This window comes from Pantherophis guttatus, chromosome 3 (assembly GCF_059756535.1).
Source record: "Pantherophis guttatus breed Tessera chromosome 3, ASM5975653v1, whole genome shotgun sequence".
Taxonomy (NCBI): Eukaryota; Metazoa; Chordata; class Lepidosauria; order Squamata; family Colubridae; genus Pantherophis; species Pantherophis guttatus.
Window position 1 is genome coordinate 193,594,342 of NC_142065.1, and position 13,868 is coordinate 193,608,209.

Below are 13,868 nucleotides of genomic sequence, written 5' to 3' on the forward strand. Positions count from 1 at the left end.
TTTCTCTGTTGAGGGTTTTGAACTGACTGCAGATTTTGTCAAGAAGTTCAGGGTATGCATCCTGAATATGAATATATAGATATCCATCATCATTTCCTTTTAATGATCCCATAATCCCTAGCGGGGTGGAGTCTGGACAACTGAATTGAGCAGAGTGTTTACTGGCCAGATGCCCTTCCTGGCCGGATGCTCTTCCTGTCGCCAATGCGGAATTTTATTCAGCAGATAAATTTTCATTGTGCCGAAAGAGAAATATCTGTCTCTACCTAGGATTGAACTCACAGCCTCCTGATTGTGAGGTGAGAGTTCCATCTCTAGGCCGCTGCACCACTCCAAATATATAGATATGCATATTTTGTACATACAGTATTAACCTATTAGCTCCCTACAACTATAATTTAGTTTTCTATTTCAGTTTCTATTCCATTCTCCCCTTGCCTTCCTACTTATTGCCCATAGTTCTGCTAAACTTCCTTTCTTTTCCTTTGTAAAAAAATATTTAAATTGTAAAGCAGGAATATTACACCTTTGTTTCTATGAAGCCAAACTATCATTGCTTTCTTGCCATAAAAATGCACCTTTTTTTAAAAAAAGAACAAGGTAGGAAGGAAACCACAACCTCCTCCCTATTGTTTTGATTGTGGCATCAGAGCAACCTGTTGGGATGGGGGAGAGAAAAAAAAAAAGGATTGTGTTAATGTAAAAAGAAATAAAGTGGGAGGGGAGAGGGGAGGCATCAATGTGTGCAAACATCTGGGAAAAGAAAAGAAAAGGCTTAGCATCTAATGACTCTGGAGCAGTTGCTAGAATGAAGATGTAGGCCATGGCAGACCTGTTCTCACAGGAGCCAGCCAACAACCTTGCCTGCACTACATGAATAAGAAGGACAAGAAGCAGGTGGCAAAGTATCATAAAGAGAGAATAGTACTGTTTAAAGATAAAGAGGTGATATGAAGAACCCCAATACGTGGGGGGGAGGGAATAAGTACAAATTGGGGAAATAGTGTGATATATATTGATATATAAAAGAAAATAGAATAGAATAGAATAGAATAGAATAGAATAGAATAGAATAGAATAGAATAGAATAGAATAGAATAGAATTCTTTATTGGCCACGTGTGATTGGACACACAAGAATTTGTCTTGGTGCATACGCTCTCAGTGTACGTAAAAGAAAAGATACATTCGTCAAGAATCAAAAGGTACAACACTTAATGATAGTCATAGGGAACAAATAATATATTATAATTATAAAGAGCATATGAAGGTTAGAAGTTGGAAGATAAAAACTATGTATAAATAATTGTATTCATCAGCAAGAGAAAAAGAAACCCCTGTCCGTTTCAGCTGTCAGGGTTCTAGTTAACACACCCAACTGAATCAGGCAGGCATATTCCTCAAAGTACAGATTTATTAGGCATGTCATATTGGCGCATCTGGGTAAAACCCGACTCTGAATGACCTGAGGTTTTTCCCATCTAAATCAAACCCCAAAGTTCTTTCCCCCCAGGTCTCATGTCTGTCACACATCCAACCAGATTGCAGCTACCATTTTAGCTGGCTTTGGTCCATGTCTCTCCAGCATCTGGTAGAGCATCCTTGGCTCCCATGCGAAAGAACTTTGTTTTGGCTACACATCCAACTATCTCTATCTTCCCCCTTATGTTCCCACAGCTCCAACTGGCCTTGCTGTGGCAGCCCTGAAGATGCTCCCAAAATGGCTTCAGAGCTGACATCAGCACGCCATGATGTGGAAGGCAAGATCAACCAGAACTTGTTGTCGCAGTCCAGACTGATCACTTGCTCCACCTTGTTGCCAGTCTACTGCAATAGAGACAGAAATGTCTAAAAGAGTTGGAATAGCATGGGAAATCAAGAGCTTTGGTGGAACTGTACTGTGGATTACAGTGGGTAGAACAATTCTGCAAATTTTGGGGATCTGAGTCATACACCTGGAAGCATCCAGGCTTTTCTGCTGCCTTCCAGGATTGCTGCTGTCTGCTGTCTGCTGTCTGCTGTCTTCCAAGCCTTACCCTACAGTTTTTATGGGTGTAATGCAGTTTATCCCAAAAGTGCTTTTTCAAAAGGCAAGTGGACTGTTTTTTTCCACTTGAAGATGTTTCACTTCTAATCCACAACAGTCAGAATTGAAGAAGCTTCTTGGATGAGAAGTGAAATGTCTTCAAGGAAAGAAAGTCCACTTGCCTTTTGAAAAAGCACCTTTGGAACAACCATGACTTGGATGACTGAGAATCTTCATAGCCATAATGCAGTTTAGAACTTTTCCATAGTTGTGCTAGGAGGATAATCCATGATCAACATTTTACTAATCTCAAATCTTCCCATGTAAATAATCTTTTGAAAGATTCTATGATGTGTATGAATGTATCCCAGGGATGTTTCTTAATTGTTGTTAATTTAGAAAGTTCTCTTTCCCTTCAACAATAAAGTATAAGTCCACAAGTATTGAAAACGGCATCAGTGCTTGGGATATATGGAAAATTCACTTACAAAAACATCTTTTTAAATGTTCCTTTTGCTGATGATGCTGTCATAGCAACGTTTTTAGCACAGCCATGTTGGCAAAGATGAATCTGCTAAAGTCACATTTTTATTCTTATTTTTCAAAATCATTGCACATGTTCAATGTTTACAAAGTCGAGAAACTGTTTCAGTCTTTATCGGCTTTTCTGTTCAAGAAAATGAACTGTATGGTCAGGGTTGTAAGTCCTTACAAGGAAGTTAACATATTTATCAACATTCTCTGGAGAAGTGAAATGGTGTTGACCTGTTCTGGTATTCTTTGGCCAAGAGAATGCTGTGGTAAATGTAAATGCATTTTATAATCCCAAAATGTCTGGAACAACCCCTGAACACTGTTGGCATTGAGAAAATCACCATCAGTTAATTGCAAAAGGCAGCTTTACTTGGTACACCTTACAATATATCTTATGACTTTAGTATTATTAAATAACAACATCTGTCCATCCCAGGTCCCTCGATAGGTGGATAAAAATGCCAAATCCAAGTTAACCATCTGGCTGGCTGTGCAACGAACCATGATAAGTGGTAGAGACTCGATTTCTAATAAGGAAAGCCACAAAACACAATGAAGGAGTTAATTTGAATTATTTCAACTGTTGTATTCTTTATTTTAAAAATAACACACAAATTCACTAAATGCAAGCATATCTCTAATGTTTGGCCTTCAGCTTCTGATTAATGATGTTAACACTTACTTTTTCTTTCTGTGACAGGAGCAGTGACTTCATCTGTATGTTTATGGTTTGGGGTTTTTTGAGTTTTTTTTACAAACGTTCCTTTTCTCTGTGGTTTTTGTTGAAATATTCTGACCACCCAAACATAGAGCATAAATGAAAGTGATTTCACTTTTCAAAAGGCCCAAGAAAAAAAGGGGGTGCTAAGCACTTTCTCCGTTATTTTAGTTCAGAGCTGTGTTTTTGAGACAAACATTCACCCACCCTTATCTTTATTTATTGCTTCTACTTCTCCAAACTTGGTTAAGGATAATTCTTTTTGTGTTCCATTATCTACGCAATAGTTTTCTTCGCACATTGAACAAATGAGAACACAAGCTGAGTAGACACACTCCTTGTATGCTATGCGTACTTAACACTCTCTTCTCATCCTCACTGCTTCAGAGATTATTGCATCGGGTCACAATATTTTGGAGACATCCTACCTTCTGACAGATTAGATTAGTGATGGCGAACCATTTTGGCAACAAGTGTCCATCAGGGGTGGGTTCTAAATTTTTTTACTACTGGTTCTGTGGGCGTGGCTTATTTTGTGGGCGTGGTTTGATGGTCATGTGTCAATTCTTTAGGATTTAGCAGAGGTACTGGTCTACCAGGCTTTGCAGAGTTGTACCGGTCTACCCATTTGTTCTTGGAGCATTTTAGTCTACTCATTTGTTTTTGGAGGCACCGGTCTACTCATTTGTTTTTGGAGACACTGGTCTACCCATTTGTTTTTTGAGGCACTGGTCTACCACCACACTGCCTTTTAACACTGATCACCTGTACGGCGGCCCTTTGAAGCCCCGCGACAAGAGTTTAAACAGTTTTTTTCCTTCTAGCCAATCAGCTGGGACTTGGGAGGCAGCAAATAGATTGGGGGTGGGGCCAAATAAAAGGTAAGAAAAACACGGTTGGGGGGGAGGGCCCAGCTCCCGAACAAAGAGAACCGGTTCGGTGATGTCATAGCCTCACCACTACTGGCTTGGCCGAACCGGGCCAAACCGGGAGGAACCCACCACTGGCGTGCATGCACATGTATGTGAGTATGCCAGCTGGTCTTTAGGTTTCCAGCACCCGCAAGCGTGCCAGCCAGATGGTCTTCGCGCGTGCCAGAGCACAGGAAACCCAAAGACCAGCTGGCTGGTGTGCTCATGCCTGTTTTTTGGCCATTTTTGGCCATTTTCCGGCCCAAGAAAAATGGCCTGAAAACGGCCTGAAAAATGGCCTGTTTTCTGGCCATTTTCCAGCACTCCGGCACCTACAAAGACCAGCTGGCTGGTGTGCATCTGCACACTGGAAACCAGAAGAGCAGCTGGTGACAGTGTGCGTGCCCACATAGGTGGTTCTGTGTGCCACCTCTGGCACGTGTGCCATAGGTTCGCCATCCCTTGATTAGATAGTACAACCCCCTTTATGGCTGGACCTATTTTATCAAGGTCCATCATAATGAGGACTTGTTACTTATTTCAATTTTTATCCTGCCTTTATTACACAATTCAAAGTGGTGACCATACGTAATACTCCTTCCACCCCCTACTTTCCTCACAACAACCACCCTGTGTAGTACGTTGGGGTTAGACAGAGTGACTGACTGCCCAAAGTCAGCCAGCTGGTTTTCATGGCTAAAGTGAGACAGTCTAATGGTTACTAGGCCAGCACCTTCACCAATAGACCAATTTGGACGTACTCATTTCCAAATTAATATGTCTAGAAATTCCATTCATAAATGATATCCCTCCATAATATCCTTACCAGGCTGAGACAAACCTACCGGTAGTTAAGGACTGGGGACAGGGATGGGTTCTAAATTTTTTTTACTACCGGTTCTGTGGGCGTGGCTTATTTTGTGGGTGTGGCTTGGAGGTCATGTGACTAGGTGGGCATGGCTAGCTGGTCAGAGTCATTTCTGGAACGTCCTCGCACTTACGACCAGTCCTCGCACTTACTACCCAACTCATTTGTTTGCTTTTAACACTGATCAGCTGTAGGACAGCCCTTTGAAGCCCCGCAGCAAGAGTTTAAATAGTTTTTTTCCCTCTAGTCATCAGCTGGGACTCAGGAGGCAGCAATAGATTGGGGGTGGGACCAAATAAAAGGTAAGAATAACGTGGGTGGGTGGGTGGGGTGGGAGGGCGGGGAGGGGAGAACCGGTTCGGTGATGTCATATTGTCACCGCTACCGGCTCGGCCGAACCGGACCAAACCGGGAGGAATCCACCACTGACTGGGGATCACACAGAGTCACAAGGCAGAAAACCACAGAGTAGATTACCTTTCAATATAAGAACTATTGTTCCAATACCTGCCTTGACTGAAACTTTAAGAAAGCCAGAGTCAAGTGATTCCTTAGGTCCTTAATAACATAAAACTTGAAGAATTCTCTTGAAGAGTTCTCATTCTGAATCCCAAGTCTCCTGCATTATGAAAAACATGCAGAAATAATGGCAAACTGGAGTTTTCAGATGTTAAAGTATTATTATCATAGACCAGGACAATTCAAGTCAAAGGCCTTGAATGACACCACCGGAGTTCCAGCTGAGCTTCTGATCCATATGGCATGATTTAAGATGAAGATCGAGCACAGAAGCATCCACAGAGAAATGACAATGCCACAATCCATCATGCACTGCTACATGTTAAGCCTGAGCCCTTATAATTTAAGAGGAAATTATGAGCAGGACTTATCTCATATTCTCATACAAATTTAATGCCATGAAGTAGTTTACTTGCTGTATTGAGCTATGATTTAAATATCTCGTTGAGGCTGAATTTTCAGGAAGCATTTTAAAACCTAAAAAGCAAAGACTGATTGGTTAAGCTTTGATTCTGCATTCACTTTATACACGTTCTTATGTTTCATTATTTTAACGTTCATGCAGCTAAGAACACCAGCAAATCATTTCATTTTTGTTGTACTTTTACTCTTCACCCCCAAATGCAAGGAAAAATATTAGCAAAAAGTAACATTTCCCTTTATTGTCTTGCACCTAGCAGATAGGCAGACTAAAAAAAGATGTGCTAAATTGTTACTTGATTTTGATTTTGCTAAGTAACTGCAACTGCAGTGCCAAGTGAAAAATTGAAGTATTGGTAACATTAAGAAAACCTCAAGAATGGAAGTTATTATCTGTATATGGATGTCTGGCTGTTTTTGTTTTTTGTTTGTTTTCAGGCCGAAAGATGTGTTATTTGAAAGAAATGTTAAAGATATTACCTCTTTTCTTTTGTATTCTATTGGCTCAGTACCAGAGGGCTTATTTAAATTATGGAAAGGACTTCTCCTTGAAATAAGAATAATGATGGTTGATCTGATAACATATTCTATTAAAAAAATAACAGACTTTTCAGTGAGAAAGATCAGAACTGTGTTTCCATTTATTCTAATACTTTCTAAAATGTTTTTAAAAATCATCTGTTTGTATTTCAAGCTGGCAGAGTAGAAACAAGGATTGCCACCTGTTTACTCCTACAGAACTACGGTGCACAACAGAGGATCTAAGAAGTTGTTCTTAGTTCTCATTGTGTTCTATTGTCAGAACACTCAAAATGTTTTGATTCTTTTGTCTTCTCGCAACTTGAAACATTTTGATGGAAGAGTTCAAAACAAAATGTGCATGCCATTTCATGAACCCCTCTAGGAAATCAAGGATTGTATATAAACCTAGGCAAACGTATATTGTCAGTGCTTGAAATAAGAACATCTAGGACATGGATCAAGTTTGGAAGATTGTAATATTAAGAACATTGAATAAGGCTCACAGCAGTAACCCTAGAAATGAGTTAGGTGGGTGGATGGATGGATAGATAGATAGATAGATAGATAGATAGATAGATAGATAGATAGATATAGATAGATAGAAAGATAGATAGATAGATAGATAGATAGATATCCCCTCTCTCTTTTTCTCTCTATCAGAAGCATCTTCTGCTTTGAAGGAAACAATAGAGTGGTAATCTTGTCCCTCCAAAATGATAATTTGTTTATTTAGAGGAGGATACAAAACTCTTATATCCTATGTAACACTATGTTTTTGGTTTAATGATATTTAAAACTCCCTTTTTACTATGACCCTGAAATCCCTTAATTCAGGATAGAGTCGGGCCAATTGGATGGAGATGAGTATTTACTAGCTGGATACCCTTCCTGATGCCTACATGGAGTTTGCAGCAGATTTTTTTTCTTTCTACCCTAGGCGAGAAACATCTGTCACTACCTAGGATTGAACTCCCAATCTTCCAAGTGGGAGGCAAGCATCTTTACCACTAGGCCACCACACCACTCAGTTTAATGATCTTTACACTGACTGAAACCTACTTTCTGGTGAAAATAAATGTAACTATTCCCAAAGATAAGCCAACAAAGAGGCAGATGATTCTTATTCTCCTCCTGCTCCCAAAGAAATCAAAATGCTTGTTTCTTTGCAGATCAGTCAACACAAATGAATGCACCATTACATTATCTTCATTATTCTTGTCTTCTGTTCAATTATTTCACTTGCCAATTCTGTTTTGGTGCTATATGTATTCCGTCTGGCTCCTTTCATATGACGCTCTGTCTTTTCTTTGGAACTCTCTTGTTATGACAATTATTCCAAAGTAATTGGAAATCTTCTTGGCTACTGTGTTTGCTTTTCACTGCTGTTGACAATTTATATAAGTTGCATTACAGATTTTGCACGAGTTCATATTTTCCACAGCTCCTGTTTCTTGCGTGTTAAAATGACCCTGGGAACCAGTTGTTTGTTTCATAATTGCAAGATAATGAAAAGTGAAGTGTATTTTTAAGCAAATTAATTAATTTTTTTTCCTTTTGATCTTTCTCTTGAAATAACTAGTGAAAAATGATCCATTTAAATCTTTGTTCAGAACCATTTTAGATGATGATAATAATATTTCAAATCCCATTTATGGAATAAATATAAGATTCTTGTGATGCTAAATTCAAAGGACAAATTATATACCAAGCAAAAAGGTGATTGATGACAATGCCTTTAATACTTCCTTGCATAGTTCTTCAAGACGTTTTTTAAAAGATTATAGAATTTCTTAACACACACTGGAAACACTGACTGGATGTAAAGTTTTGGCCTCCAAAGAAGATAATTATTGCTTTTTTCTTCTTAATTCACTGTTGTACACTGACCACAGTCATTTTTGTGTGAGATAGCTGGCCATATAAATATGACACATAAAATAAATAAATAAATAAAAAATTATTGGCGGAAAATAGAAAGAAAAATTATGATGACTATGAATTATAGGAACATTTTACAGTTATGGCATCAAGCAGATATTGATTGTATTTGAAAAAGTTAAATAGGATTAGATTAAGTTACATTTGAAAGTTTATAGGAAATTCCAGAGTGAGGGGCAAAGCTGGGAAGTCAAACAAAGCAGGAATGTCTTCAAGGCAAGACAAGATGGCAGCCACGTCAATGAGATTGAAGCTTTATCTGTTTGTTTGTTTTTTAAATGTGCCTTGTATATGCAACAATAATCACATCTTCAATTGCACTGTCATGGCTACCATCTTCATTTAATTCACCATGCCCTGCAGACACTCTACCAAAAGATATCTTAGACAATAACAAGGCTAAACCTCTTTTTTATAGTAGCTAAGGACCTAATTAACTAACTGACTGACTAACTAACTAACTAGGAACTAAGGAAGGAAAAAATCGCTTGGTTATGTGTTAAATACTGTGATTGGATTCCAATTTGCCATGACTGATGGCATCAGGAGGGCTGGTTTGGTGCCTTCAATCAGTTCTCCTTTCTTGAGAGGGTGTATTTTACCAGTATAGTCACTACTCAGTAATCTCTTGCAAGCTCCCTGTCAACTTGCAAAGCATTTCTGGTCTGCTCTAGAGTTGCCATGGGCAGGAAGGGGGGCGCCATGTTCAAAAGCACATTCCATGCATACCTTTCTCAAGGTTGGATCTCAGATTACCAGAGCCGGCCTATGGGGGTGTTTTCTTTAGCCCATGAAAGTGCCTCTTTGGAGAATGTGATTTATGACCCAGCCTGAGAAGAGGGGGGAAACAGGGGAAAAATTTCAACAGTGGCACTAATTACACAGAGTTCTAGAGGTCTTCTCTTTGCGCAGATGGGTAGATGAGCTAAGATTGGGTAGCCATCTACCTGAAATGCTTTAATTTTTAATCCTGGCTCAAACAAGTGGTTGGACGTAACAAGTTCCTTCTACCAATGTCGGTCTATGATTTGATGATACTTTTTACATGGGGAAGGAAACATGGCTTGTTTTGTGACAGTTGCTTCGATCCTTCTGATGTTATGTACCAGGCAACTGAATGTGATATTCATAAAAATGAGTAAAAAAAAAAAAATGCTAGATATACTGATATTTTTAAAATGACAGACCTTGCCTAAAAAAGGATAATCTAATTAAAGTCAAGAGAACTTGTATAATAAAAACCTCTATAAGTTATGAAATCATTTCATTTCCTCGCATTTCTTTGTCAGGGTCCTTTTTTCTTGGTATTATTTGAATATCAAACAGTACTGAACCAAACAAAAATGCAGTTAGATGAAACCTGTAGTCTTTGTCAAAACGCTGATTGGCTGGGAATTCTAGGACTTGTAGTTTTAATATGATTGAAGGGTGCTGATTAAAATGTGGAACTGAATGAGGAGGAATCAAGAGTCAGAATTCTGCCATGGGCTCAGTGGTGAAATCCAATTTTTTTTACTACCGGTTCTGTGGGCGTGGTTTGGTGGGCGTGGCAGGGGACGGATACTGCAAAATCTCCATTCCCACCCCACTCTGGGACCAGCCAGAAGTGGTATTTGCTGGTTCTCCGAACTACTCAAAATTTCTGCTACTGGTTCTCTGAATTGCTCAAAATTTCCGCTACTGGTTCTCTAGAACCTGTCAGAACCTGCTGGATTTCACCCCTGCATGGGCTCCTTGAGTGATGCCATGGATGTCCCATCCCAGTGCATGAAGGCTTATGAACAGTGGTGGGATTCAGCCAGTTCGCAACTATTCGGGAGAACCAGTTGTTAACTTTCTAAACAGTTTCTAAGGAGAATCGGTTGTTGGAAGAAATCTTACTTTGTTTTTTTCCACTTTACAGGGCTGATCCTGTAAGAAAGGCGGGAAGGAAACATTCTGGTGTTGTTTCTAGCCTAATCTTTATTTCCCTGCTTACAGAAACTGCCTCTCTGGTTAACCCTTATTACATTGTAACAGCTAAGGCAAAGCGCCCATCGATGTGAGTGACATTGAGTTGGCCACGCCCACATGGTCACATGACCACCGAGCCACACCTTCCCAGCTGGTTATTAGGGCAGAGAACCGGTTATTAAATTATTTGAGTCCCACCACTGCTTAGGAGCCTAGATGGGGGCACAATGGACTTTGACTCAACCTAAGCAAGAATGAGTAGCTTGGGTATTTGGACCCTCAAGTGACAAGGCTGTTCCACCTTTGGTTCTTGGTGGGATAGCACTGTCCCAGATGGGCCTGGTTCATAATATGGAGGTCCTCTTACATTCATGGATCCTGCTAGAAGAGCAGATGGCATCTGTGGCTAGGACAGCATTTGCACATCTTTGGGTTGTATGTCAGTTGTGTCCATTCCTGGACCAGAAGGCCCTGCTCACAGTAATTCACTTCCTCATGACCTCTTGTCTGGATTACTGTAATGTGCTGTTACATGGGCTGTTCTTGAAAAGCATTTGGGAGCTTCAACTGGTGCAAAATGAGGTCACTCTGCATGAGCAACATTGGTTGCCTGTGTGTTTCTGAGTGCAATTTAAGGTGCTGCTTGTCACCTTTACAGCTTTCATGGCTTGGGACTGGGTTACCTGAGGAGCCATTCTGTACTATATTGTAACTGTTTTGTAATTGTTTTATGATTGTTCATTACCCAGCATCACTTGTTTAAGATGGGCAGCTATAGAAATTTAATAAATAAATAAAAGGATAGAGGATACTGAGCTAAAATCAAGGAAATTACATTTGTGATGGTGCGTGAACCGGTCACAATCCTATCAGGGAAAGGGAGGGACTCCTAAAATTTGCCCAAGTGTATTCCATGGCTGTCATAATGTGGATGAATTCTTTCCTTCCTACAATTACAAATGCTGCAATTTATTCAATTATTACTTGATGATTACTAATCAGAGAATTATTAATCTGTCGCCTCATGACACAAAAATGGCAGGAAAACCTGCTGTCTGTCAGCTTTCCGCAATCATGATCAGACTGGCCTTGACAGACAGTTCCTAAAAAGGAACTGAAGGGACATAAAGACTCCAGGCCCTCCATTGCTCACTGCTGTGTTAAAGGGTGAGGTGATACCTCAGTGTTTTGTTTCAACTCCTAGCTGTCTGAATGAAAGATATCCCAGATGGTCGTACATTTCTTCTTAAATGAAAAGATGTTGCTCATTATTCTTTTTTAACTTTTACCTCAGGTGTGTGGTGCAATCCTATTTGTGTCCTCACCATCAGGAACTCCAGAAGGCAGCATGAATTTATGGAGGCAACTGTGCTGACACCATCCTGATATGTAGAATCGAAACCAAGCAACAGTCTGTGCCCAAGCTTTTGGAATGGAAATGCCAACAGATGATACCATTGATTCGGTGCCAGCCGGCATTCATGTAACATAGAAATGGTGATGGGGTGCTGAAAGCAGTCATCAGTCATACAGCAGGAGACTAGGCAGGAAGAGTCTTGATGAAACAGAAACCACACAGAAAAAGCAACATCCTCCTGATCACACACCAAGAGCTTTCAGCTACTAGGATCCACTGTATCAATTAATCATGTACAGATAGTTCTTGACTTACAACAGTTTGTTTAGTGATTGTTGAAAGTTACAATGGCACTGAAACCATTGCAGCATCTCCATGGCCATGTGATCAAAATTCAGACACTTGGCAACTGATTCATATTTATGACGGTTGCAGTGTCCCCGGGTCATGTGATTCCGTTTTGCAACCTTCTGATGAGCAAAGTCAACGGAGAAGCCAGATTCACTTAACAAGTGTGTTACTGACTTACAGCTGGCAGGGATTCACTTAACAACTGTGGCAAGAAAAGTTGTAAAATAGGGCAACATTCACTTAACAACTGTTTCACTCAGCAACAGCAATGTTAAATTCAATTTGTGGTTGTAAGTCAAGGACTGCCTGTATAAAATTCCAACATCGCTATAAGGAGCAGCTTCTACAAACTGTTTGTTTTGGGACCAAGAATATATCTGGAATGTAAGGTGATTGGATATTATAAGAGTACCTAGTGGCTTGACTTAGTGAAGAACACAGAGACAATGGGTCACCTTTTCTCTTTTAGGGCCTGTGTCTCATCTATGGTTCTTAGAAGCATTAGAGGGAAAATGTTGATTGAACTGACCTATTACACCAGGGGTGTCAAACTCAAGGCCCAGGGGCTGGATCTGGCCTGTGGGGTGCTTAGATCTGACCTGCTGGATCCCCCTGGAAATAGCAAAGGACCAGCATGAAGTACCTCTGCCAGCAAAAACGGAGCTCAGGAGGTCCATGTGCTGAATCAGTACCAATGGCTGGCTGGCTGGCCATGCCCCCGAACTGGTCACTTGGTCTCCACTCCCTTGCCCCGCCTGCCTGCCCAATGCTCGCACACTCGACGCTCATTTGAGCTCCATTTTCACTGGCACAGGATTGCAGGAAGCCATCGCAGCCGAAAACAGAGCTTAGGAACCCGTTTTCACTGGCAGAGTGCTCGGGCCACCACAGGGCCCCCTGACACAAGTGACGTCAAGCTGGCCATGCCCTTCCTGCCCCTCGCGAAGTCAAACACAACCCTGATGTGGCCCTCAACGAAATTGAGTTTGACACCCCTGTATTACGCTAAGCCACAATGTGATTGTTTTGGTTTTGGCTTGGTGGACTCATTCACTGGGAAACCACTGGAAAATAACACCGGGATCCAGCAGGAACAACCTTCTTTGCGGTACAATCAAAAGCCACATAAGAAGCTGCTTAAGATTTTGGGGAAAAGTTGCATCTTTGCTCTCAGAAGAAACTTCTATGGGAACTTAGTGCTTTTTGTGAATGAATGGTACCTTTCCATTCACACAATTTGGATCTGACTCATTGCTTGAAAAGTTGCACACTCCTTTCAGAATTGCCATTTCTGAAACCTATCTATTTCAAACAGACAAGCACATACCCCCATATACCTCATCTGGTGTGTAAAAAGCTATATTTATTTGTGAAGAATAGGTGAATGAAGCACATTATGAGTTTAGAGTCTTAGCAGTTAATCCTAGTCTTAAATGGCAAATCCCTTAGTGAGAGCAGGAATTCAAATTGCATTATGAAAGAGCAGCCTCTAATGTACATAAGGGTTCTTAGCCAACTCATTTGAAGCATACCAAAGAAAACAAATATTAGCGTATATTTCAATACAGCTCCCTCCCTCCCCAGAGAAGCGCTCTTAATGTCCTGCAAAGATCACTAATATGATGGAAAGACCAACATATACACTGCAAACATTCCCTAGCTTTTTTTCCCCCTGCATCGTACAAAAAATTAAGATGGGTAAAGCGTTCGTAATGCTGTGAATGGTATATTCATTCAAAATCGCTTTACGAA